At 38.8% G+C, this 27,566-nt stretch overlaps 1 protein-coding gene and 1 pseudogene across 1 annotated transcript in view; one reads left to right on the forward strand and one right to left on the reverse strand.

Moving 5' to 3' along the window:
- The window catches only part of LPAR1 (lysophosphatidic acid receptor 1), an 83,625-nt gene that overhangs the window by 15,428 nt on the left and 40,631 nt on the right, over positions 1 to 27,566 (reverse strand). The gene's annotated exons all lie outside the window — the stretch shown is intronic.
- On the forward strand, positions 8,130 to 10,692 carry LOC143667448 (polyadenylate-binding protein 1 pseudogene; annotated as a pseudogene).

The following is a 27,566-nucleotide window of genomic DNA, read 5'->3' on the forward strand; positions in this document are numbered from 1 at the left end:
ATGTTCATGGAATATAGCCGGTGACAGAATCCAGTGGATTTTGTTCTTTGCAGTTCATGAACTATTGGCATGGATCAGCAAGATATGTATTACTTAAGAGATAAACTTTAAGGACAGAGAACTGTAATGGAAATTTCATTTATAGTTAATTTCCTTACTATCAAGAGGGGGTTAGCTTAATCCAAGAGAAAACTCAGAAAAATTTAGTAAAATATTTTCGTAACCTGAAAACATTAATATATATATATATATATACACATACATACACACACACATATATCTGACAGTTGAAAAACATGGAAAGAAAAATGGCAGAAATTGTAAATGTGGTCATTGTTTTTGAAATTGGTTATGTTTCCCATAATCGCCAAATGTCCTGAACTTATATTTACGAAGCACAAATTCTTGGCACAGGAAGGAGCTATGATCTGTTCTGGTATAATACGATAGCTGTGTGCCTAAGATACCTCCCATTATCAAAAATTCTGTTATAAAAACAATTATTCCATTGGGAAATGGGCATCAGTCTATAGAGTTCCAGATTCATAATCTGGAATTTTTACCCATATGACTTTCAATTCTTTTAACTAGCTGGTAAAGGTAAAAAGTTAGACAATCAAAACTTGCAAACCAAGTCTAAACATCACAAAGCAAATTCTGACTTGCACGTAAATCCTTACCAAAAGTCAATGAGTCCTCAAACCATTCAAATAAAATGCAACATTACTTCTAAGATTTTATCCTATAGATAGTCACACCCAATACAATTATGCATTTGCAAGGAATTCTTGGCAATGCTGTTTATTTTTTAAAAATTAGAACTAATCTAGATAATTATAAATTGAGAAGGGGAATATATGGCATGTATAAAGTGTAATTCTAATTTGGACTTTAAAGGTTATTAGGATATTCTGTTTTTATTGGTCCAGAATGATCTCCTGTATATATCGTTAAGTAAGAAGAACAAGTACAGAACAATATGTATAACATGTTGCCAATTATGCTTTAACAACAACCACAACAAAACAGGAGCAGGGTGCACACGTACAAATGCCCTATAACAAGCTCCAATTTGGGCTCATAGTCAATTAACTAAAAAATATTTTTAAAATGAGATCATACAAGTAATACCTTAAACTCTTCATATGAACTTAAAAAATAAATTTTTATGCATTTGGCAATCCTTTGTTACAGAGCCAAGACTTCAAATGTGTGTCTGCTGACGGGAGTTCTGTATTATAGTTCAAGCAACAGCCACACCCAGGAAACATCACATTCTACTTCCAACTTGGCCTTTTCAAAGCAGAGTCAGAACTTCAGACTTCTGCAGAGCAATTTGAATGTAAAAACCTTGTAGATTTTTCATAGGTTTCTCTGAACTTTGACACTTGTTTTTACCAGCAATTCTAAAGCAATTTCTTTTTGCAACTTGCCTTCATTGAATATTCATCTTAGTTTTCACAGAAGCAATGTTTCCTTTTTGCATTCACTTTCACTAGATAATATAATTACATATCACATTATATATAATAATATGATATATAATATATGTTATATAATACAATATTTAACTAGCTATAATCATAATAACCTGGAATAAAGAGCTTTAGGAGCAAAAAATATCTGATTCTTGTTAACTGCAAGGAGCTTAATCACTTAGCCTTATGGCTGATATGTACTACATTACAGGATTTTTTATTTATCCAAATATGTAAGTGTCTACTATATTTCAGGTACTATGGTAGTTACCAGGGATATAGCAGTGAATCACATGGAGAATATCTCTGCCTTGGCTGAGCTTAGATTCTGGGAGAAAGTAGGAAGACAACTACCAAAATAAATAAATAAAATATCTTTTAGATGGGAGGTAGGAACTTGGAGACTAGGGGGACAGCAAGTGTACAAGCCAGGAGAGAAATTGGAAGGCTCTCATAGTAATCTAGCAAGAATAGTGATGGCTTTGAATGCAGAAAGGAGGTGATTACAGCTATATTTTGGTGATCGAGCTGATATGATCTGCTAATACACCAGATATATGGCAGAAAAAGAGGAGTCAAGGACACTTAAGCAACTGAAATAATGGGTTTAGCCACAAGGAAGTCATTGATAAGAATTTCAGTGGAGTGTTGAGGATAGAAGCTTGATTGGAGTAAGTTCAACTGAGAACAAGAAGAGAGAAAAATCAGATCCTGCAAGTATAGACAACTCTTGTTCTGCTGTGAAAGGGAGAGGCCATGGCACTAGTTATTATATTTTACAGAGTTTTGATCAACACATCAAATTAGCTAAGAGATAGTCAATTAAAAAAAGGTCTCCACTCTGCCTATGTATGAATGTCCCCAATACGTAAATACATACATGCCACATACATAAATGCTTGTCTATACAGATAATTGTTGGGAATGCCACATCAAAACTCAGTTATTGGGCGGGCCATGGTGGCTCAGCAGGCAGAGATCTCGTCTACCATGCCGAGGACCCAAGTTGGATTTCCGGTGCCTGCCCACGCAAAAAAATAAATCAGTTATTGTCAATAGCTGAGGGTCAGGATGAGAGAAAGTGTCTTTCTTGTATTATTTTTTTACTATTAGGATTTTTCAATAGTAAAATTGAAAATAGTAGTAAAATAGTAAAATTTTTCAATTGAAAAATTGATTTTTCAATCAATCATTTCAAAAGTTAATTAATTTTTAAAATTGCAACTGAGTTCAAAACTGCCTACATTAAACTAAACAAAAGGATGCTAACAGAGCTGCCAGAAATCCAAAACAGCTATATATTCCTTTTCACACCAACATAGCATTCTACTGTGATTTTGACATAATCAGTGGCGGTTCTTATAATGCTAATCCTACACCCTAAATAAGTGATTACCTTATATCCAGATCAAATTATGAAAACTCAGCCAACAGGAAGAATATCTAGGGAAATCCTTTAAATCAATCCCCTTAACTCAATCTCAGTTTTGCCTACTATTTGACCTATGTATTCGATTGACTACAACACACATAGAAAGTGATCCTTTGAAGGGGTCAGAGTACTATGTTATCTATTAGTAGATATAATTTGTAAAACTGTGGAACTGTCTAAGAATGGCTAAAAATGTAGAAAAAACAGAGCAGATCAATATGGTATAGTACAATAGTATAACAGATGAACGGAAGACCAATAATAATTGAAATGTCAGAAAGATTTAAATCTCTGGATCAAAAGGGGCCTAGTGAGTGCTGATCAGACAAAATTTTATATGCATTTCAAATTTCAGAGATAAAGAAAGATTTCCCCATTCCAAAGAGGGGGAAATTAAAAATTTATTAAATGAAACCTATCACAAAACTGATTTCAGGCAACTTTCCATTCAGAGGCTGAAATAGTCACGAGTGAATAAAAATGAGAAAAATGAATTACATATTCACAGCAAATGTCGTATTAAAAGGAGCAAAAATGGCGGAGAAGATGGCGGCTTAGTAAGACGCGCGGGTCTTAGTTCCTCCTCCAGAAAAGCAACTAAAGAAACAGAAACAATACAAAACAGCTCCCGGAGTCACGACAGAGACCAAAAAAGACAGCGTACCCCATTCTGGAACGGCTGAACGGGTAGGGAGAATCCACTGCTGTGAGATACCCGAGGGGTGCACGTTTTCCCGGCTGGGGTGGCTGGCGTCTGGGGTCCCCTCCACGCACGTGGCTCCCCGGTCTGACTGGGAACATTGGATAGCGGGGGCCCTCCCGTCACGCTTGGCGTCTCGGGCCAGCTGGGCAATTTGGACCGGCACTCCCCCAAGCCACGGCCAGCAACCCCCGCCTCCACGCGCGGTTTCCCGGGCCGACTGCCCCGCAGACAAACGACCGCCACGAGCGCCACCTACTGGGCAGGAAAAGAAAAACAGAGCCCAGAGATTCCACAGAAAAACCTTTCAACCAGCTGGGTCCCACACCCAGGGAGATCTGATCAAATGCCCAGACACCAGCAGAAAATAATGGATGACGCTCGGAAAATTGAAGATATGGCCCAATCAAAGGAACAAACCAATAGTTCAAATGAGATACAGGAGCTGAGACAACTAATGCTGAATATACGAACAGAAATGGAAAAACTCTTCAAAAACCAAATCAATAAATTGAGGGAGGACATGAAGAAGATATGGGCTGAACAAAAAGAAGAAATAGAAAATCTGAAAAAACAAATCACAGAACTTGTGGGAGTGAAGGACAAAGAAGAAAAAATGGAAAAAACAGTGGATACCTACAATGGTAGATCTAAAGAGACAGAAGCTACAATTAGTGAACTGGAGGATGGAACAACTGAATTCCAAAAAGAAACAGAAACTATAGGGAAAAGAATGGAAAAACTTGAGCAGGGGATCAGGGAACTGAATGACAATATGAAGCGCACAAATATACGTGTTGTGGGTGTCCCAGAAGGAGAAGAGAAGGGAAAAGGAGGAGAAAAACTAATGGAAGAAATTATCACTGAAAATTTCCCAACTCTTATGAAAGACCTAAATATACAGATCCAAGAAGTGCAGCGCACCCCAAAGAGAATAGACCCAAATAGGCGTTCTCCAAGACATTTACTAGTTAGAATGTCAGAGGTCAAAGAGAAAGAGAGGATCTTGAAAGCAGCAAGAGAAAAACAATCTGTCACATACAAGGGAAACCCAATAAGACTATGTGTAGATTTCTCAGCAGAAACCATGGAAGCTAGAAGACAGTGGGATGATATATTTAAATCACTAAAAGAGAAAAACTGCCAACCAAGACTCCTATATCCAGCAAAATTGTCCTTCAAAAATGAAGGAGAAATTAAAACATTTATAGACAAAAAGTCACTGAGAGAATTTGTGACCAAGAGACCAGCTCTGCAAGAAATACTAAAGGGAGCACTAGAGTCAGATACGAAAAGACAGAAGAGAGAGGTATGGAGTAAAGTGTAGAAAGAAGGAAAATCAGATATGATATATATAATACAAAAGCCAAAATGGTAGAGGAAAATATTATCCAAACAGTAATAACACTAAAAGTTAATGGACTGAATTTCCCAATCAAAAGACATAGAATGGCAGAATGGATTCAGCTTTAAGACAAGATAAACTTATGAACCATGTAATAACATGGATGGACCTAGAGAATATTATGCTGAGTGAATCCAGCCAAAAACTAAAGGACAAATACTGTATGGTCCCACTGATGTGAACGGACATTCGAGAATAAACTTGAAATATGTCATTGGTAACAGAGTTCAGCAGGAGTTAGAAACAGGGTAAGACAATGGGTAATTGAAGCTGAAGGGATACAGACTGTGCAACAGGACTAGATACAAAAACTCAAAATGGACAGCACAATAATACCTAATTGTAAAGTAATCATGTTAAAACACTGAATGAAGCTGCATCTGAGCTATAGGTTTTTGTTTTGTTTTGTTTTGATTTTACTATTATTACTTTTATTTTTTTCTCTATATTAACATTCTATATCTTTTTCGGTTATGTTGCTAGTTCTTCTAAACCAATGCAAATGTACTAAGAAATGATGATCATGCATCTATGTGATGATGTTAAGAATTAATGATTGCATGTGTAGAATGGTATGATCTCTAAATGTTGGGTTAATTTCTTTTTTTCCGTTAATTAAAAAAAAAAAAAAAAGAGAAGGGATAATTGGAGATGAAGGGATACAGACTGTACAACGGGACTGGATATAAAAACTCAGAAATGGACAGCACAATACTACCCAATTGTAATGCAATTATATTAAAACACTGAATGAAGCTGCATGTGAGGTATAGGTTTTTTGTTTTTGTTTTTTTTGTTTTTTTTCTTTCTATTATTGTTTTAATTCTTATTCTGTTGTCTTTTTATTTCTTTTTCTAAATTGATGCAAATGTACTAAGAAATGATGAATATGCAACTATGTGATGTTATTAAGAATTACTGATTGTACATGTAGATTGGAATGATTTCTAATTGTTTTGTTAATTCTTTTTTTAATTAATAAAAAAAAAAATAAAAAAAAGGAGCAAAAATTACAGTAGAAAGAATTTAAACCATAAAACTTAATGAAATAGAAAATAATAAATAAGAAACTTGATCCCAAAATAAAGTTGTTATTTAAACAAACAAATAAGAAGTAAAAATTTTCTTATAAATATGATCGAGGAAATAAATGCCCTCCAATCTGCGTGAATTCTTTCATTATCTATGATTATCACTTCTTTCTAACTTCTTTTCTATATTTATTTCCTTGATCATTTCCAATGTCCTAGGGGGGCAAGGAGGGAAAGCACTGCCCACCCCCCTTCAGAACCACTATATAGATCAGTCTATATAGATATAACTGAATCCCGCAGTCGTATCTATGCTATGATATAACCAAACAAGGGTTTAACATTAGGAAATCTATTAATACAATTCACTATATAATTAAGTTAAGCAGTGGAAAATTATGATCACTTTTAGCTCCAGTAAACCACATGATAAAATTCAACACCTACTCGACTTTTTAAAAAGAAAACACCACCACCACGATAAAATTAAAATACAACACTTAGTAATCTGATAATATGGGAAGACATTTGAGAATTTATTAGGAACCAGGAGAAATCTTAATTAACAGCCACATACTAGAAGTAATTCCATTAAACTCAAATCCACAAACTCAGCTGTTATGGACATTCTAGCCAATTCATTGAAGAAAAAAAATGCCAGAAAAGAAAAATGAGAGTTACAAATATTGGAAAGAGAATAAATTCTCTTCAGATGATCTACTTAATAGAAAAGCTAAATACCTCATAATCATCCAATGAATAGTTGGAAATAATACTTAAAACTCATTTAGGCAAGTATATGCAAATTAAAATACCAAACTCAATAGGTTTCTTACAGTGAATAAATAGCTTTCTTATAATGAAAATTCAGGTCCATTCAAGTCAATAATAACTTAGCAAAAAAAAATGTTATCCTTGTGTATTAGTTAGGGTTCTCTAGAGAAACAGGATCAACAGGGAACACTCGCAAATATAAAATTTATAAAAGTGTCTCACATAACCGTGGGAACACAGAGTCCAAAATCCACAGGGCAGGCTGTGAAGCTGACAATTCCGATGGAGGGTCTGGACAAACTCCACAGGAGAGGCTTGCAGGTTGAAGCAGGAAGAGAGCCTATCTCTTCTGAATCCTTCTTAAAAGACTTCTGGTGATTAGATAAGCATCACTCATTGCAGAAGGCACTCCCCTTGGCCAATTACAAATGGAATCAGCTATGAATGAAGCTGACGTGGTCATGATTTAATTCTATGAAATGTCCTCATTGCAACAGACAGGCCAGCACTTGCCCAACCAGACAACAGGCACTACCATTTGGCCAAGTTGACATATGAACCTGACCATAATACCTTGAATAAAGAAATATACATAACTTTTATAAAATAATTAAGATAGAGCCTAAATAAGTAGCCAACATACCATAGTCTTAGATGGGAAGACAATAATCTTCAAATGACAACTCTTTCCAAATTAATTTGTAAGTTAAGTATATTTGGGAGACCACACTAGCAAAGGGGACTTGCCTCATATGAAATACACTGTAAAGCCACAGTCATTAAATTAGTTTAGTAGTGTAAAGGAAGGCAATTAATCAGTGATCAGTAGAATATAACAGTCTAGAAATAGGTTCTTGAATATAATAAAATATAATATATAATTTAAAATGTGGGGAATAGATGAATTGTTTAATAAATTGTCTTGAGATAACTGACTTTTGGGTAAAAACAAAGTTATAAATCAAATACATTAATAAGCCCCTTCTCCCCGGCGGTTAGTGCTGAGAGTGCGGAGTGTGTGCTCCGGGCTCGGAACACACATTTATTATTAAAAAATCCAAAAAAAATCTAAAAAAATCTTTTAAAAAACCCAAAAAAAATTTACAAAAAATCCGCGTCTCCCCCGCCGGAGACTTTTATTTTTTTTCCTTCCTCTTTTATAAAATAACCCGGTGAAGCAGCCGAGACCGACCCGCCCGCCCGCGGCCCCGCAGCAGCTCCAAGAAGGAAACAGGAGACTGAGGCCTTCCCGCTGCCCGACCCGACACCGCCACCCGGGCTTCCTAGCCAGCAGCCAGCGGCAGGGGATCGACCCCGTTCTGCGTCCGTTGAGTAGTTTTCGATTCCGGTTGATTTTTGTCCCTCTGCGCTTGCCCCCGCTCCCCTCCCCCCGGCTCCGGCCCCTGGCCCCGGCCCCGGCCCCTGGCCCCAGCACTCGCTCTCCTCTCACGGAAAGGTCGCGGCCTCTGGCCCTGCGGGCAGCCGTGCCGAGATGAACCCCAGCGCCCCCAGCTACCCCATGGCCTCGCTCTACGTGGGGGACCTACACCCCGACGTGACCGAGGCGATGCTCTACGAGAAGTTCAGCCCGGCCGGGCCCATCCTCTCCATCCGGGTCTGCAGGGACATGATCACCCGCCGCTCCTTGGGCTACGCGTATGTGAACTTCCAGCAGCCGGCAGACGCGGAACGTGCTTTGGACACCATGAATTTTTATGTTATAAAGGGCAAGCCAGTACGCATCATGTGGTCTCAGCGTGATCCATCGCTTCGCAAAAGTGGAGTGGGCAACATATTCATTAAAAATTTGGACAAATCTATTGATAATAAAGCACTGTATGATACATTTTCTGCTTTTGGTAACATCCTTTCATGTAAGGTGGTTTGTGATGAAAATGGTTCCAAGGGCTATGGATTTGTACATTTTGAGACACAGGAAGCAGCTGAAAGAGCTATTGAAAAAATGAATGGGATGCTTCTAAATGATCGCAAAGTATTTGTTGGACGATTTAAGTCTCATAAAGAACGAGAAGCCGAACTTGGAGCTAGGGCTAAAGAGTTCACCAATGTTTACATCAAGAATTTTGGAGAAGACATGGATGATGAGCGCCTTAAGGATCTCTTTGGCAAGTTTGGACCTGCCTTAAGTGTGAAAGTAATGACTGATGAAAGTGGAAAATCCAAAGGTTTTGGATTTGTGAGCTTCGAAAGGCATGAAGATGCACAGAAAGCTGTGGATGAGATGAATGGAAAGGAGCTCAATGGAAAACAAATTTATGTTGGTAGAGCTCAGAAAAAGGTGGAACGACAGACAGAACTTAAGCGCAAATTTGAACAGATGAAGCAAGATCGGATCACCAGATACCAGGGTGTTAACCTTTATGTGAAAAACCTTGATGATGGTATTGATGATGAGCGTCTTCGGAAAGAGTTTTCTCCATTTGGTACAATCACTAGTGCAAAGGTTATGATGGAGGGTGGTCGCAGCAAAGGGTTTGGTTTTGTATGTTTCTCCTCCCCAGAAGAAGCCACTAAAGCAGTTACCGAAATGAATGGTAGAATTGTGGCCACCAAGCCATTGTATGTAGCTTTAGCTCAGCGCAAAGAAGAGCGCCAGGCTCACCTCACTAACCAGTATATGCAGAGAATGGCAAGTGTAAGAGCTGTGCCGAACCCTGTAATCAACCCCTACCAGCCAGCCCCTCCTTCAGGTTACTTCATGGCAGCTATCCCACAGACTCAGAACCGTGCTGCATACTATCCTCCTAGCCAAATTGCTCAACTAAGACCAAGTCCTCGCTGGACTGCTCAGGGTGCCAGACCTCATCCATTCCAGAATATGCCCGGTGCTATCCGCCCAGCCGCTCCTAGACCACCATTTAGTACTATGCGACCAGCTTCTTCACAGGTTCCACGAGTCATGTCAACACAACGTGTTGCTAATACATCAACACAGACAATGGGTCCACGTCCTGCAGCTGCTGCTGCTGCAGCTACTCCTGCTGTCCGCACTGTTCCACAGTATAAATATGCTGCAGGAGTTCGCAATCCACAACAACATCTTAATGCACAGCCACAAGTTACCATGCAGCAGCCCGCTGTTCATGTACAAGGTCAGGAACCTTTGACTGCTTCCATGTTGGCATCTGCCCCTCCTCAAGAGCAAAAGCAGATGTTGGGTGAACGGCTCTTTCCCCTTATTCAAGCCATGCACCCTACCCTTGCTGGTAAAATCACTGGCATGTTGTTGGAGATTGATAATTCGGAACTTCTTCATATGCTTGAGTCTCCAGAGTCACTCCGTTCTAAGGTTGACGAAGCTGTAGCTGTATTACAAGCCCACCAAGCTAAAGAGGCTGCCCAGAAAGCAGTTAACAGTGCCACTGGTGTTCCAACTGTTTAAAATTGATCAGGGACCACGAAAAGAAACTTGTGCTTCACCGGAGAAAAATATCTAAACATCGAAAAACTTAAATATTGTGGAAAAAAACATTGCAAAATATAAAATAAATAAAAAAAGGAAAGGAAACTTTGAACCTTATGTACCGAGCAAATGCCAGGTCTAGCAAATATGCTAGTCCTAGATTACTTATTGATTTAAAAACAACAAAAAAACCCACAAAAAAATAGTAAAATATAAAAACAAATTAATGTTTTATAGACCCTGGGATAAAGAATTTTCAGCAAAGTACAAAAATTTAAAGCATTCCTTTCTTTAATTTTGTAATTCTTTACTGTGGAATAGCTCAGAATGTCACTTCTGTTTAAGATAACAGAATTGACAACTGAGCAAGGAAACGTGATTTGGATTATAAAATTCTTGCTTTAATAAAAATTCCTTAAACAGTGAAAAAAAAAATACATTAATAAAACACATCTTCCAATTAAAATGGTAAAACATCTGGATAGACATTGGTGTTGGTTTGAAAGGATGTATGTCCCCTAGAAAAGCCATGTTTTAACCTAAATCCTATTTCGTAAAGGCAGAATAATCCCGATTCAATACTGTATGTTTGAAACTGTAATCAGATCATCTCCCTGGATGACACGATTTAATCAAGAGTGGCTGTTAAACTCGATTAGATGACGACATGTCTCCACCCATTTCGGTGGGTCTTGAGAAGTTTCTGGAGTTCTATAAAAGAGGAGACATTTTGGAGAATGAGAGAGATTCAGAGAGCAGAGCAGAATGACATAGCCATGAGAAGCAGAGTCCATCAACCAGTGATCTTTGGAGATGAAGAAGGAAAATGTCTCCCAGGGAGCTTCGTGAAACAGGAAGCCAGGAGATGAAGCTAGCAGATGATGCCATGTTCGCCATGTGCCCTTCCAGATGAGAGAGAAACCCTGACCGTGTTCACCATGTGCCTTTCCAGGTGAGAGAGAAACTCGGACTGTGTTCACCATGTGCCTTTCCAGATGAGAAAGAAACTCTGACTGTGTTCACCATGTGCTTTCTCGCTTGAGAGAGAAAACCTGAACTTCATCGGCTTCTTGAACCAAGGTATCTTTCCCAGGATGCCTTAGATTGGACATTTCCATAGACTTGTTTTAATTGGGACATTTTCTCAGCCTTGGAACTGTAAACTAGTATCTGATTAAGTTCTCCTTTTTAAAAAGCCATTCTGTTTCTGGTATATTGCATTCTGGCAGCTAGCAAACTAGAACAACATTTCTCAAAAAATATATATGGATGGCTGCTGAGTATGGATAGATGCCTATGAGAAGCATCAACATCACTAGGTAACTGGGAAATGCAAATTAAAATGATGAGATACTACTGTGTACCCACTAGAATGACTAAGATTTTAAAAACTGACCCTAGAAAGTATTGTCATGGATGTGGAAAATTTGCTAATTTCATTTTTGCTGGTGGGAAAGCAGTACGGCACAACCACCTTAGAAAACAGCGTAGTTTTCTTAAAACAAACACTCACCTACTTTATGACTCAGCCATTTCACTCCTAGCGACTTACCCAAGAGAAAGGTAAACATGTGCACACAAAGACTTATACATGAATGCTTTTAGCAGCTTTATTTGTAATAACCAATAACTGGGAACACCCCAGCTGGCCATCAGCAGGTGACTGGATAAACATACAATGAGTACTGTTCAGCAATAAAAAGGGATAGACTATGAATACATGTAGTAACATGTATGACCACAAAATAATTTTCGTAAGTGAAAAAAGGTATGGTATGTATATTGTATTTTTATAAAATCCTGGAAAATACAAAGTAAACTACAGTGACAAAAAGCAGCTCACTGGTTGTCTAGGGCACAAGCAAAGAGAGGAATTAATTATAAAGCGGTACAAGGAAACTTTTGGTGGGGATGGAAATGTTACTTATCTTGATTGCAGTAATGGCTCACAGGCATATACATAAGTCAAAACTCATCAAGTTGAATTCAAGTATGTGTAGTAGGTTATAGGTTAACTATGCATCATTAAAGTGGGGAGAGGGGGAGAGGACGGGGGAAGAGGAAAGGGGAGGGATGGGGAGGAGGAACGGAGGAAGAGAGAGACAGACAATAGACCCGACTGAGACCGGAAGAGCCAGCACCAACCGTCTTCAGTTTTTTCTTTCCTTCTGTTGGGAGGAAGCATACCTCACGGCCCGTTCAAACTCATGCAGTTAGCCTAGTAGTGCCTGGTAGGGGAGGCCCGTGGCTGTTCAGCCATGTCTATGGCTGGCTGGGTGGGTATATGATGATCCAGGGGTGAAATGCCAGCAAGCCGTGTGGGCTGCAAAACTAAAGGTTATCAGTATTAAAGCTGATAGTCCCATCTTAAAAAAAAAAAAAAAAAAAAGCTAGTAATTGGAGAGGATTTAAAATGTTCCTATGAATGATCTAGAGAGTAATAAATAAATAGGCACACTCATATGGTGTTGATAGAAGAGTCTTCTGGCAATCTTTTTAGAGGACAACTCAGTAATATCTTATCTAATTTAAAATGTCTTCTTTTATCAAGGAGTTCCACTGCTAGAAATTTATCATCAGAAACACAGGAGGAAACTGTTAAAATATGAATACAGCATGCTCATTGAGGTAATATGTGTAAGCAATCTACATGACCATCATTATTATAAATAAGTGGAGTGGTAAGCAGCCATCATACAGATTGACCTTGCTCTCCTATAGTCACCCACATGGAAAGAAAAACATAACATATTGAGCCTAAGTTATACTATGTACAATATATCTTTTATTATAAAAGTGTAGTAAGTACTTATATGCATCTACATTTCTCATTAAAAAAGAGTCTACAAGGATGCATGTGAATTTGTTAACCATAGTTATTGTGCCGGTTTGAATCTGTTGTGTACCCCAGAAAAGCCATGTCTTTTAATTCTCATTCAATATTGCTTGGTGGAATCTTTTTGATTATGCCTATGGAGATGGAACCATCCAATTGTGGGTGGTAACTTTTAATTGGATGGCTTCCATGGAGATATGAAGCAATGTGGGGTTGCTTACTGGAGCCCTTCAAGAGAGAATCATTTTGGAAAAGCTTTAGAGCAACCAGAGCCCCCAGAACCTTCAGAGCCCATGCAGCCAGGGACCTTTGGAGATGAAGAAGGAAAATGCCCCTAGGGGGAGCTTCATAAAACAAGAAGCCAGGAGAGAAAGCTAGCAGATGTCACCAAGTGCCCTTCTAGCTGAGAGAGAAACCCCAAACTTCATCGGCCTTTCTTGAGTAAAGGTAACCTCTTAAGGCATAAACTTCTTGTTGGTTCTTTAAATTGGACATCTTCACAGCCTTAGAACTGTAAACGTGCAACTTAACAAACTCTCCTTTTTAAACGCCCTTCTGTTTCTGGTATGTCGCATTCCAGTAGCTAGCAAACTAGAACAGTTACCTTGAGGGACCAGGGGTGCTAGTATAGACTTTAAATTTGATGTTAGCATTCTTGTTACAACTTTTTTTTAACATAAAAACCATAATTATCCTTAATAAACTAAGGAAATGGATGGCAGTAGTCAGAGATTATTTGCCTGGGTTCTCAGGAGGCTAGTGAGTGGGGATGAAAACTGATTGAGGTTCCTTGAGAACAAAATCTCCATTACCTGCCCAAGCTGGGTGACTTGGAGAACTTGAAGGGTATGTATTCATATTTTATAGGGGGAAACAGAGACTGAGAGACCTGAGGACAAATACTGTTTCTTTTCCTTAGTGGTTGTATGACCTTAGACAAATGAATCAATGTTGCAGAACCTCCATTCTCTAAGCTGTCAAATGAGGATACATCAACTTTCACACTCCTGCGAGGATTAAATGACACACCTCGGAGAGAATGCAAAGCACAGAGCTGCCTAACAGGCTTCCTTCCTTCCCCCACTCCCTCCATTTTCAGGGAATACCCAAGGAATAAACCCACAAGAAACAGGGATACTTGGAGTGGACTGTTTGCTAGTCCTCGCAACCCAGAGATAGCAAATGGGAGAGATGCCTTCCCTGCCAGACTTGTCACTCTAGCCAAAGAGTGAGTTTCTAATGTCAGGTCATCGTCCCAGTTTTTGAAAATTCTGAATCAATGCTCCAGCATTTCATTTTGAGCTTTCAAGTTTCAAAGTCAGCATTCTTTCTGCTTAAAGCTGAACACAAAATGAATATTTTCTTCTATTAATTTTAGACCCCACCTTATTTGAAAAAAAGGACTTGAGGTAAGCAAAGCATAAAAACTGTAAATGGTCCTTTACTTTAGTATGCTTCAGGAAGAGGGCAACAATTTCTAAAGCCTTATGGCTTACTTCACCCTGCTATGATACTCCAGTGTTCTTTTCCAGGGAAAGCGGCTGGCCTTAGCCACACTCCTAAATTCACAACACCTCGATCTATCTGAAAAAGAACAGCCTCAAGGAAAAGGATGAAATTATTCTGGCTTTGGTGGGTCTGGGAACACAGTATGGTGGATGCTTCACCGAGCATGCTCAGAGCTGTGCCAGCCCAGACAGGGGAGTGTGTGGACAGCTGGGTCCCAGCTGTCCTCTCAGGGGCAGAGGCTGGGGCCTGGCCACTTGGCAACGTGCACCCTCCCCATCAAGAAAGGCAGAACTGGACCCCCCAGTCAGTGCCTAACAGAGGCCAGATTCTCCTAGCTAGGAAACAAGATGAGACTGAGATGGTGGAGAAAAACAGATAAGGCAGGGAGGGAACTTCAGGGCCTCCTATTTCTGTTTCTTGGAGGTTACAATTGGTCAGGGGCAGGGGTGGGGGCTTGGGCAATATAAGGATAGGTGACTATTGGATGCATTCTAGCCACCTCCATAGGATTGGACCCCACTCTTCAGAAATAATTGGGCTGCTGGATAAGGACCGGCAGTGAAAGAATTCCATGCAGATCAGCTTTGGCAAAAGAAATAATTTTCCTACGAAACAGAATAAAGAGGCAAAAGAAGTTCAGAGGGGCTTTGTTTGCCTTGCAAGGGATAGGAAGGGAAACTTTGGATCACACTGGGCATTTCTTTTGTTTCTCATGCCATTTTTTTTTTTTTTTTTTTTTTTTGCATGGGCAGGCACCAGGACTTGAACCTGAGTCTCTGGAATAGCAGGTAAGAACTCTGCCACTGAGCCACCATGGCTCGCCCTCTCCGGTCACATTTACATGCTCACTTTGCAGACATTTCTGAACCAAAGGCCTATATCAGATCAGGCTTGAAGAGAGAAGAACTTTATTAGGGAAGATGTGAGCTGGGTCAGTTCATTTGCCTATCTTTAGCTCCAAGCTGTTAATAAAGCTTCTATTTCAATTTAGTTGGGACATGGAAAACAGAATTTTTAGATTTAATCCAGGTTTATGTTTCTAATGACTGAAGAACTTATAACCACTCTTTTCACCACCAAGGATGTTAATCTCTGTGAATACTTTTTGGAGTCCTTAGTATTACAGTTTCCTGTAAATCATTCTTTATCTCCAAACATCTTCTATTTATTTAGATCTTTTGTGGCTCTCTGGTTTTCAACTATGCAAAGTTTTAAGTACATCTTTATATTATGGTCGTAATGCTTAGTTTTACTTATCAGGGGCAACCTGCTCTTGGGACATTTACAAGACATCTTAGAATGGGAAATTTAGTCCCTCAGTCTCGTTACTAAATTATCATTTATTTTGTACTTAAGTATTTCAATTTTTATTCCTCACTGGGTTCCACTGTACAGCTTAAAAAGTTAACATAAATAGGTCAAATAAAAGGATCCTAAAATAAAAGGACCAGCAAGAACAGTAAAAAAGATGGAACCCAGAGTAAGGTTATGAAATTAAACACCTCTCAAGAGTGAAGTACTATGTGGATATTTCACAAGATAATAAACATATCTATATGCACATGATAGGAGATCTCTGATTATGGCAGGCAGGAATACCCTTGTCTATAGTAGTATTTGATAGATTGGTTACATTTAGTTGAACAGAGATACTGTTTAATCTACTTTGACTATGCCAAGTAGAATCATAGGGCTTTTGAGCTGGAAGAGTAAATGGCAATTGAGATGTTCCACCACTGATACTGCTCTCTGCTAGGAGAAACTGGCTTTTAAGAAGCTGAGCTTCTCCTCCCCAAAGGTATTTGAGCCGAATTGCACAACCATACGCTGTCTCATAATCATAAAATTATAGGGGACACGGTATCACCGTAGTTAAGAGGGGGGACTGTTGCACTACACAGCCTGAGGACCGAATCCTAGCTTTGCATTGACTAGTTGAAGAGATAGTGAGTTAGTTTCCTAGGGTGTTCAAGAAAATACCATGCTACGGGCTGGCTTAAACAAGGGTAATTTATAAGCTCGTGGTTTGGAGGCTAAGAGAGAGTCATCCAGGCAATGCTCTCTTTCCAAAGACTATGTCCTGGGCCTGGCTGCCAGCAATCCTCAACCCTTGGCTCCACCACACACGAAGCCTCTCCTGGTCTTTCCCTTCTCTTCAGGGTTTGTTGATTCCAGCTTCTGGCTGCTCCCTCTGTGGCTTTCTCTCTATCTGGCTGAGTTTCCTTGTGCTTATAAAGGACTCCAATAATAGAATTAAGACCCATCCAGGGCCACACCTTAACTGAAGTAACCACATCAAAAGGTCCTACTTATGATGGGTTCATACCCGCAGGAATGGCTTACCTTTAAGAACATGTTTTTCTGGGATACATGTATCTCCAAGCCACCAAAGTGAGCAAGTTAAACGGCTTTTCTGAATCTCTATTTTCTTATTTGTAACAGGAGAATCATACTGCCTAACTCACAGTATGGCTAAGGAAAGGAAGAGATAAATATAAAGAGCATAGCTCAAAATAATCACCTAATACCTCTTGCTATTAGTGTTATTTAAAATTTATAATATAACAATTTGGTTGTGACAGAAAGTTATCTTTCATGTTTCAATTGAGTTGCCTAGCCACAGTAGGTCTGAGGCACTATGTGAACTTTGAGAGAGATTATCCATTGTCCAAGGAAGTAGGTTGAAGAGACTTATACACTCTGAAAGCCCAATGCCCATGTCAAGGGTACAAAAAGGTTGAGTTTGGAATTAAATATTGTAAAGAGGTTTCTTTGAAGTGAGCATCTGGTGTACTCAAATCCCATTCTTCCTCAGAAGGGAGACGGTGGGGGACACCCTTCTGTTCACCCCAAACTTAAAAAGCATGCCATGTGCTCCCTGCAGTCATGGGGCAAAGCGGACTGAGGTTTTGCTCCTGCCTGGGAACTCTAGGACCAACAGACTGCCAGCTGCTATTACGGAAGAGTGAAGAAGAACTGCCCCTGTGCTGAAATTAGTATGCATTTCCAAATTTCTCAGGGCAATAGGTGCAGGGATGCTTCTGACAGACCAGGTGCTCATGGCAAGAGGGGAGAAAGCCAGTATGAAGCCATTTTTCATCCTGCCTAAGAGGTCTGCTTGGAAGAGTGTTGGGTCCAACAGAGAGTGTGTGGGGTATACTGCTGGAAACCCATGGCACTGAAGAGACAGGGGGAAGCTGAAAGAAGAGAAGGTGTTATCTGTATCACAGGAGTAGCAACTGAGGGAGAAGAGAATCCTCTGGAGAAACTTACATGAGTACTTACAAGGTAAGAGTCAGCTGTAAGCATCTGATGTAAACAGAGTGGGATCTGATTCTCTCAGCCAAGTACAAGAAATTCCCTGTACACCTTAGCATTCCTCGCTCCCAGAATCATTTCATGCAGGGAAAAAAAAAAAAATCCATAGTTAGCAAACTGTTGGAAGAGAAGAAATGCCAGATGGAGATAAAAGTTAGCCAGCTCTACTTGAGGGAGAAGTGAAAGAGAAAAAAGAATAAAATATTAATATGTTGAATTGAACTCTGTGAATTACCCAAGTTGACTCTATTTCCAACTTAGTGACTTCAGGAATTTGTTTATTACAGACTGATCAGAAAAGTCATGGGATCTTCTCCATTTCCTATCCTTGTGGCAAGGGAAGGACTAATTCCACTGAACAGATTTAAAGTGATAGGGAGAGAAAAATAAAATTGCTTTTATGATTATCTTAAACATTTCTGCTTTTCAATTGTACAGACATGAAATATAAACCTATTACTGTTCATATCAATTGATAATATTGAATGTTTATTATCAAATGTTTTTGATAAACATTTTCAATACCTTTGGATATTCCACATACAGAAATATATTTGAATTAAACAAAACAAGGATTTTGGCCCAAACTCATATTCTTCATATATTGATTTTATCTGCTCCATTATTTATTGCTTTTTCAACTGTTTCACATTAGGATAATCAGATTTAAATTTACATCTGCCACAATGATTTTCCAACCCATAAAACTGAGTTATACTGAGCTCATAATTCTGCCAACTGCAGCATGGCTTAAAAGTTGGGAAGTAGCCAGGAACTCATATATGAATACATAAATGTCTAATGAACTTTTTAATTAGAGAATTTTTTCCCCTGCATCCTGTTTCCCACCCTCACTGCACCTATCCCCACTGTCCCTCCCGTAGGACACATGTAATGGACCTAAGGATCAGAATTACACATAGACTGTATAGGGAGAAAAGAGAGCTTTGCATTGGCACCATGTGCTTACCTGAGAATGACTGTCATTTAGCCTTCTCTTGAAAACATTCTAGACATTTATGTTTTTTGAAATGAGACCACAGGAGAAGAAGACATAAGGTAGGAGAAAAAGGTTAACTGAAGAGTCAATTCTAAAAGATAGGGAGAAATACAGGAGATAAGTAGAAAGAGGAAGAACTGGATATTGACTGAAATCAGCCCTTTGAATTTTTTTTAACCAAGCAGATACCCACACTTCTCTTATCATGATTATTATATCTACATCACTGTTGCTGACTTCATCAGTTAATTCTGATTTATGCTGTAAGCAGCAAGAATCATGAAAACAGGCATTTCATGTCATGTGCATATCTTTAACCCTAAAAAAAATTCGATGAATGTTTTCATTACATTAGTGCGAAGGAAGAACAAGTTATTCCCTGCAATTGTAGCTATCAAATAAAGTAAGAGATTTTAGTAGGTATCAAATACCTGGTAATATTCTTAGGTGTCTCAGACAAGCAACAGGTTGTTGGTATTGTGTGTGTGTGGCAAGGGGGGTGGTATATGTTCCATGAGAACAAATAACGATTCTGAAGATGCTTGTGGCTGATGTTATGAATGAAAAGTTTTATCATATTTTGTAAAATACAGAGAAGAATATGAGTATAGCATATGCTTTTGATGCATTTTCTTCACATTGTAAAATCATTAATCAATTCACAACTTCGAAATATTTTCAAACATTTCAAAACGTCGGGTTTCTCAAATTGAAATTCTAGGAAATGCCCAAATTAAACTGTACAGTCAAAAAATGAAGACAGCCATCCTTTCGGTTAAAAGGGAAATGACTCACAATAAGAATATTCAGATGTTAATTCAATAAAAGCCAAGCAAGAAACAATACTGAGCACGCTATGTTGTGGGAGGAAATGTGTTGCGTCTCTGGGAGACACAGAGATGAAATAGGACATAGACATGGCTTGAGGATACTAGAAACTGGAGTTGGGAAGAAAGGCATTTATGTAGCTAAGAGGAAGATCTGGAGAAAGCAGCAGCAGAAGGAAGGAACGACAGAGGAGAGAAAGTAGCCATGAGAAAGTCACCTACACAGGACTTCTTAATTCTAGACTGTGCAAAGGAATCACCTTAGGGGTTTTATTGAAATTCAGATTCTGATTTAGTAGGTCTGGGATGGGCTTAAGAGTCTGCATTTCTAACAGGCTTCCAGACGACGCTACCTAATGCTACGCAGCCATGTACACCAGTTTGAGTAGCAAGTGCCTAGAAGATCAGCACTACCCAACTGAGCTTTCTGCAGTGATGGAGCCATTCTATCTTGGTGCTATGCAATGTAGGACAGCACTAGCCACATGCGGCTGGTGGGCACATTAAGCATGACTAGTGAGACTGAGGAATTGAATTTTAAATTTATTTAATTTTAACTACCTTAAATTTGAATAGGCACCTTTGTCTAACTAAGGGTTACCCCAATGGCTAGCGCACATCTAGACTATTTAGAGCAAAAAACTTGATGGGCCGTGGATTTTCTGCATGCTTTGAGTATACACATTTTTCAGCCTCAGCACTACTGACATTTTGTTGGATAGATCTTTGTTTGGGGTGACTTCTTCCACTGGAGGATATGCAGCAGCATCCCTGAATTCTGCCTGCTGGATTAACCGCTAGTCGTTAAAATAAATGCCTCCATGTATTTCGAAAACTGTTGGTTGAGAACTACTGATCTAGATAATGCTTTTAACCAGAAAGGTATACAAAGTGAACAGCGACAACCTTAAAAATAACTTGGGTATCTATATTAGTTTTCTTTGCTGTCATAACAAAATTACCACGTATCTGGTGGCTTAAAACAAAACAAATGTATAATCTAATAGGTCTAAAGGTGAGAAGCTCAAACATGGGTCTTGTTGGGCTAAAATCAAGGTGACAAAAGGTTTGTGTTTCTTTCTGGGGGTTCCTTTCTGGGGCACAGGGCCCCCTCCCACCATCTTCCAAGCCAGCACTGTTCTCTCTCTCTGACCATCCTTCTGTAATCACATTTCCTCCTACTCCAATTTTAAGGATCCATGTGATTACACCATTGGACCCACCCAGAAAATCCAATATAATCTTACCATTTCAAGGACCTAATTTTATCACACCTGCTAAGTCCCTTTTGTCACACAGGTGACACATTCATGAGTTCTAGGGATTTGGACATTGGCATCTTTTGGGGAGGAGGGTGGCTATTTTTCTGCCTATCATAGTATTAAAGTGAAAATTCAAAGCAGCAAATAATTTCCCACCTCAAATAGTTTAAGATAATTTTCCCCAAAGTCCCAGAAAAGTGTGACTTTAATTCTGTGTTGCAAGTACTTTCGTATCTGGGAACACTTTAAAACATTTTATTTGCCTAAGAAGATTCACTTTTCTACTTTTAATGTTAGAGAATGTAGCAATTCTCACTCACTGACTGCCCCATCACTCCCCAACTCTATTGAGGTCACTAGTACAAAATCACATTTTCAACATCCAACAAATGAGAATAATCATTCATTTCTGAATCTTTGGGTGTTTCCTGGAACTTAAGAACTCCATTTTCTAAATGCATAGTTACAATTTACTACTTCTTTAAATTCCCTTTATCTCTCCTGCTATTTCCTTTAGAGTGAGAAGGGTATTTGTTTATCTGGGTCCTAATTCAAAAGCATTATCAGCAAATTTCCTGTATTTTTTAGATTTTTGCTCATATGTGCCAAGGACTAGGGTACCTTAAATACAGAACAATTAGTGACAAAGTTAATTGAATATGATAGAAAAAAATTAAATAAATCTTCTCTTCAATCTGTTCCTATAAATTGCTGTGCCGAGTAAAAGACCGCATCTGCTCAATTGTTTTGGAAAGAGATGGTAGACGATGAGTAAATAAAGCTGGATGGCATTCACACTTGAGGTTTCTTTTCCTTTTCAAGTGTGATGTACATGATTTGACTAACTATACTTAAAAGATCATTTCCCCAGCCATGGGATGTTAAGATTAGAGAAGCTGACAAGAGGCAATTTTGGAGGAAGAAAGGAGAAGTGGCGGCCCAAGGACAGAATATTTGATGGCTCATTTTCCTACCACAAAAAGTGGCAAACAGAAACTGAAGCTTTAATTTAGTCCTTCTTCCACACTCCCAGAGATACAAGGACCTCCACTGATAGAAGCTTGATTACCGAGTTGAGGGGAAGGAGAGGGAAGAAAAAGAGAAGGTAAATATCATTTTGATTTAATTTACAGGGAAAAACGGGGGGCAGAAAATGTAAAGAAACACAGTAACTTCTAATACAAAGCTGCTGATTGAATTCATTTTTTCTATCACAGGTAGTCTTATGATTATTTTTCCCCTTTGGAAGTCCCCAAATACAACTTGCAGGCTGGACAAGATAGTGTAGACCAATTCCTCCCTGTCCCTCCCTGCTAAGGACGACTATATAGCCCAGAAATAACAAGGGAGGCACCCAAGGGAACTGTGGAAGGGAGACACAGGAAGGCGAACTGGTCAGGGGCACCAGGCACATTACAGCCGCTTACCTAACCAAACAGCATCACCCCGGCCCAGGGTTTCTGGATCCTCAACCCAACAACAATGCCAGGTAAGCCCGGTAACGCCAGCAAGGGAGACAGTCCAGCAGCCCTGTTGACAATAAGTGCCCAGGGGAAGAACTTCCCCCCTCACTAGGACCGGATCCCCTTCCCGCACTGAGAGGTCCAGGTGACAGCAGCACCAGCAAAGGGAATCCTGCCAAACCAGAGGCCCACCTGGAGAGAACTCTCTTTCCCTGATAAGGGGGTGGGGGGCAGTGGGGAGGGTAGCATTGACACAGGGGATCCCACCACAGATGCCAATCTCAAGGAAACCTTTTGTCCCCACTGGCCGAAGAACCCTACCCCCAACCAGAAGCACCTGGCAGCCCACTCAGGGGGAACTCCTTCTTCCCCTTTACAGCACCAGCAGGGGCCAGTGGGTACCCCAGTAGCATCAGAGAAACCATGCGGACCAAAACAGCACACACAAAGTCCCTGAAAGTTTACTTGTCATTGGAACGACACCCCACAAAATCAGGTCAGGACCTGAATGCTAAACCTAAATGGGATGATGTCCTGTAAAAATAAAATGTTTAAATAGGGCCTAGGGAATGCTAACATAATAGACAGTATGTCCAGGGTACAATAAAAATCATCCATTATACCGAGAACCAGGAAAATCACAACGTGAATGAGAAAAGACACCAACACTTTGATGAGTCAGCCACTGACATGATCTGATAAGGATTTTAAAGCAGCCATTATAAAAATGCTTCACGAAACAATTGAAAATTCTCTTGAAACAAATGAAAATATAGAAAATCTAAGCAAAGAAATAGAAGCTATATAAGAGATGCAAATGGAAATTATAAAACTAAAAAAATAATGAAAATTTAATTGCTGCTAGGTGGGTTTAATAGAGTGGAGGTGACAGAGGATGAATCAGTAACTTGACGACAGATTAATAAAATTTAGCCAATCTGAGTAGCAGAGAAAAAATGGACAAAAAAAAAAAAGAGAATGAACACACTTGTTCAATAAAACAATGAGACAATAAAAAGCTTCAACAGTCATATCATCAGAGTCTTAGAAGGAGAGGAGAAAGAAAGTGGGGTCGAAAGAGTGTTAGAAGACATAATGACTGAAAACACCCCAAATTTGGAAAAGATATAAACCTACAGATTCAAGAAGCTGAATGAACCCCAAAAAGGACAAACCCAAAGAAATGCATGCCAAGACATATCATAATTAAAGTTCAGAAAAATGAAGCCAAAAAAAAAGTCTGAAAAGCAGTTAAAAAGAAACAACAAGTCACCCACAAAGCGCAATTCAAATAACAGCAACTTTCTCATCTGACACCATGGAGGCCAAGAGGAAATGGCATCATGTTTTCCAAATGCTGAAAGAAATGAATTGTCAACCACAAATTCTATAACTAGCAAAGCTGTTTTTCAGGAATGAAGGGAAAATAAAAACATTCTCAGATGAATGAAAACTAAAACTTGTTGCTAGAAGACCTATGCTTAAAGAATGAAAACAGCATGTTTCTCAAACAGAAAGGAAATGATAAAAGAAGGAATCTTGGAGCACCAGAAAAGAAGGATGACAAAAGGAGCAGAAACACAGGTATGGGCAACAGATTATCCTCCTGAGTTTTATAACACATATTAGATGATTGAAACACAAATTATACCACCACCTGATACTTATGACAATGACCTTCAAAAGTGTGGAATGTAAAAGGACCTAAGTGCAAGTATGGTTCCACACTTCACTCAAAGTGGTAAAATGATATCAGCAGATGGTAGAGTCACATACATACACTACAATATCAAGAGCAGCCAATAAGAAAACTATACAAAAATATGCATTCAAAACCACTATCAAAAGAATTAAGATGCAATCCTAAAAGCCCCTGAATATCTGTTTGGGATTCTGCATATCAGATGGCTAAATTTATATAAAAGTATAAAGTCATTGAGGAAAATGTCTTGGAATGGATCTAGACTACAGCAAGATCTGACTCTAACTAGGAATGCAGATTGCCAGAACTTTCTGGGCTTCAGTTTCACATCTTTAAAATAGGAATTGTTGGAAAGATAGGTCTGTAAAATAATTAAGGCCATTTCCAGAGCTGAAATTTGACTATTCAATAAGTTGTTATGGCTTTCCACTCTTCTCATATATCTTGTGTTATTACTTATGATTCAGATATCTGCAAAAGTGCTCTACAAACTATGAAATAGTCCACAAATCAAAGAGCATATTTGTATGACACAGTCAAAGCTCTCAATCATTCCAAAGAAGAGAGGAGAAGAAGTGGGGGAACTCAAATGTAACATAGGGCCATTAGAGTGCAGAGGAATTTTTCATTTCTTTCCCACCACTAGTAGTAGGGATTGGATGTAAGAAATGCAGAGTCAATTATCTATTGCTATTCATTTACCATTCCCATCAGATCAACTTACATCAATCTCTGAAACTAAAGAAACTGTATGAAAATTGTATGCTACCAATCATGGTATACTAACACAAAATGCCTCTTCAGCTCACCATACTACCCTATTCCAGGTCTGCAGAAGTGGTCCAAAAAATAATTTATCTTTGGGAACTGCTAGATCATCTATGGAGGGTTTGGCTCATTAGATGAAGGAATGCATTTAAATTTAATAATGTGCATTAACTGTATCATTATCGAGTATATACTCCATAATTTTACAGTAAGGTAAAAAGCCTCCCATTTTCTTATCAGTGATATGTAGGGATTAAAAAGACTGGTTCCCACCAAAGGAAGAGAAAATTAAATAATAATAGTAATAATATGTGAATAAATAAGGTTGAATAATAAAATGTATATATAAGAGATAAATAATTATCAATAATATATAAACTATATATAAAGATAAAAATAATACTACTAATAAAAATATATATACAGAAAAATCTATTTTAAAAAAATAAGGGAAAAAGAAAAAATAACAGGAAAAAATGGAAACCTAAGCAGATGAGGAGTTAGCCTGCCAGCGCTTGCCCCTTCTCACCAGCAGGTGATGACCCTGAGGCACCTTCTCCCCTCAGGCTCCCCCCTCCCTGACTGCAGCATCCAGTCCGCACCTACCGCTTCCCACCAGTAGGTGGCACTCCTGAGGCACCTCCTCCTCCTTCAGGCTCACCCCTGAACAGCAGTGGCTGGAAAACAGCGTGCACAGCAGGGGGCTGCTCCCGGCTGCCGTGACAGGGGAGCCAAGAAGCACCCGTGGGATCAGCTGACCTACAACGCCTGGCACTCGGTGGGCCTGCCAGACACTGCGCCCACCAGGCTGCCTATTCCTGGCACCCAGGCAGGTAATTGTTCCCAGCGCCCGGGGGCGTGGCTTTCGTGGTGGATGTATTGTATATATTAATGGCCAACTCAAGGATAAAGGGAGTTTCTAAAAATTATGATATGAAGAAATCCTTCTTTGATGCAAAATGGATTCAGCTTAATTTTGTAATTTCAAAAAACTAAAATTAAGAACAGAACTTCTATTACTGTCTACACAGCTTCTGGGATTACAATTTAGCTACTTAATCATAAAAGCTAATGTGTTTGAAAATGTTAAAAATGTATTGATCACATCAAACTCAGAGAATGATCTGATGCTCCAAGTAGCTAAAACATCTTGAAAAAGAAAACAAAGTTTTCTTACCAATACAATTTACTACAAAGCTACAATAACCAAAACAGTGTGATACTGGTATAAGGCAGAAAAATAGACTGATGGATTAGAGTTGAGAGTTCAGAAATAAACCCTCACATCTATTTTCAATAAGGGAGGCCAAGTCCACTCAAAAGGGAAAGAATAATCTTTTCAAAAAATGGTACTGGGGCAGAGAGAGTTCAAATAGAGTCGAGAGGCTACTCTGCAGGTTGCTCTTACACAAGCTTCAGGTAGACCTTGCTACCTATCATAACCTGCCAACCCCCAACCAGGACCACTCCAGCCAATTCTAAAGAACACCTAGGGCAATTTATAAGATTCCACAAGGTTTCCATGCACTGGAGCAAATTTCCAGAAACCTACAAGCTCCAGATGGGTCCCTGGTTCAGATAAGTCCTGAAACACAGCCCAGCCTCTCCAGAACATCAGATAGTTCCATCTCCTTACCCCATGTTAGTGATAGACCTTTCAATATCAAAAGTTTAGAATTGCCATAGCCCAAACAACCCCAATGAGAGGGATGGAAAAATCAAAGGTGATGGTGGAATTATACATAGAAGACAGGATTTAACAAATGAATATGATGCTGAATCTTTAAATTTATATCTCTTTTAGTCTCCAGTATTTTAAAGCAGCTAGAAGTAAAAACCTAAAATTGTGGAATTGTAATCCATGTCAAAGCCTGAAATATGTTCTACAACTAATTGTGGTGCTGTGCTTGGAAATTTATAGCTTTTTTGTATGTATGTTATTGTTCACAAAAAAAAGAAGGGAAAAAAGTCGATTGTGATGATTAAAAAGTATTTAAGTCCTCTAGCCTCGTGTATTCTGGAGCAGCTAGAAGGAAAAATATGAGAGGAGCGTATGGTAGCCCATGACAAATTCTAGGATCTGTCCTGTAACCACTTTTTGAAGAGTGCTTTGAAAACTATTGTTTTTTTATCTCTTTGCTTTGTATATATGTTATACTATACAATAAAAAAAGTTTTAAAAAAAGGTACTGGGATAATTGGATATCTACATTCAAAAAAATGAAATTGTACCTCTACCTCACACTATATACAAAAATTAATTCAAAATGGATCACCAATACAAATTTAAGAGCTAAAACACTAAAACTCTAGAAGAAAAAATAGGGAAAAATCTTATATTGGTCAATAAATTCTCAGATATAAATAACACCAAAAGCATGAGCAATAAAAGAATTAGGTAAATTGGACTTCATCAAAATTAAAAATTTGTATATTGAAGGATATTATCAAGAAAGTGAAAAGACAACTTTCAGAATGGGAAAAAATATTTGGAAATCACAGATATGTCAAGGGTTTAATATTCAGAATGTATAAAGAACTAAAACACAACAACAAAAAAGACAAACAACCCAATTAAAAAATGGGCCAAGGACTTGAACAAACATTTTTCCAAAGAAGACATACAAATGGTCAATA

The sequence above is a fragment of the Tamandua tetradactyla genome, chromosome 2 (assembly GCF_023851605.1).
Source record: "Tamandua tetradactyla isolate mTamTet1 chromosome 2, mTamTet1.pri, whole genome shotgun sequence".
Classification (NCBI taxonomy): domain Eukaryota; kingdom Metazoa; phylum Chordata; class Mammalia; order Pilosa; family Myrmecophagidae; genus Tamandua; species Tamandua tetradactyla.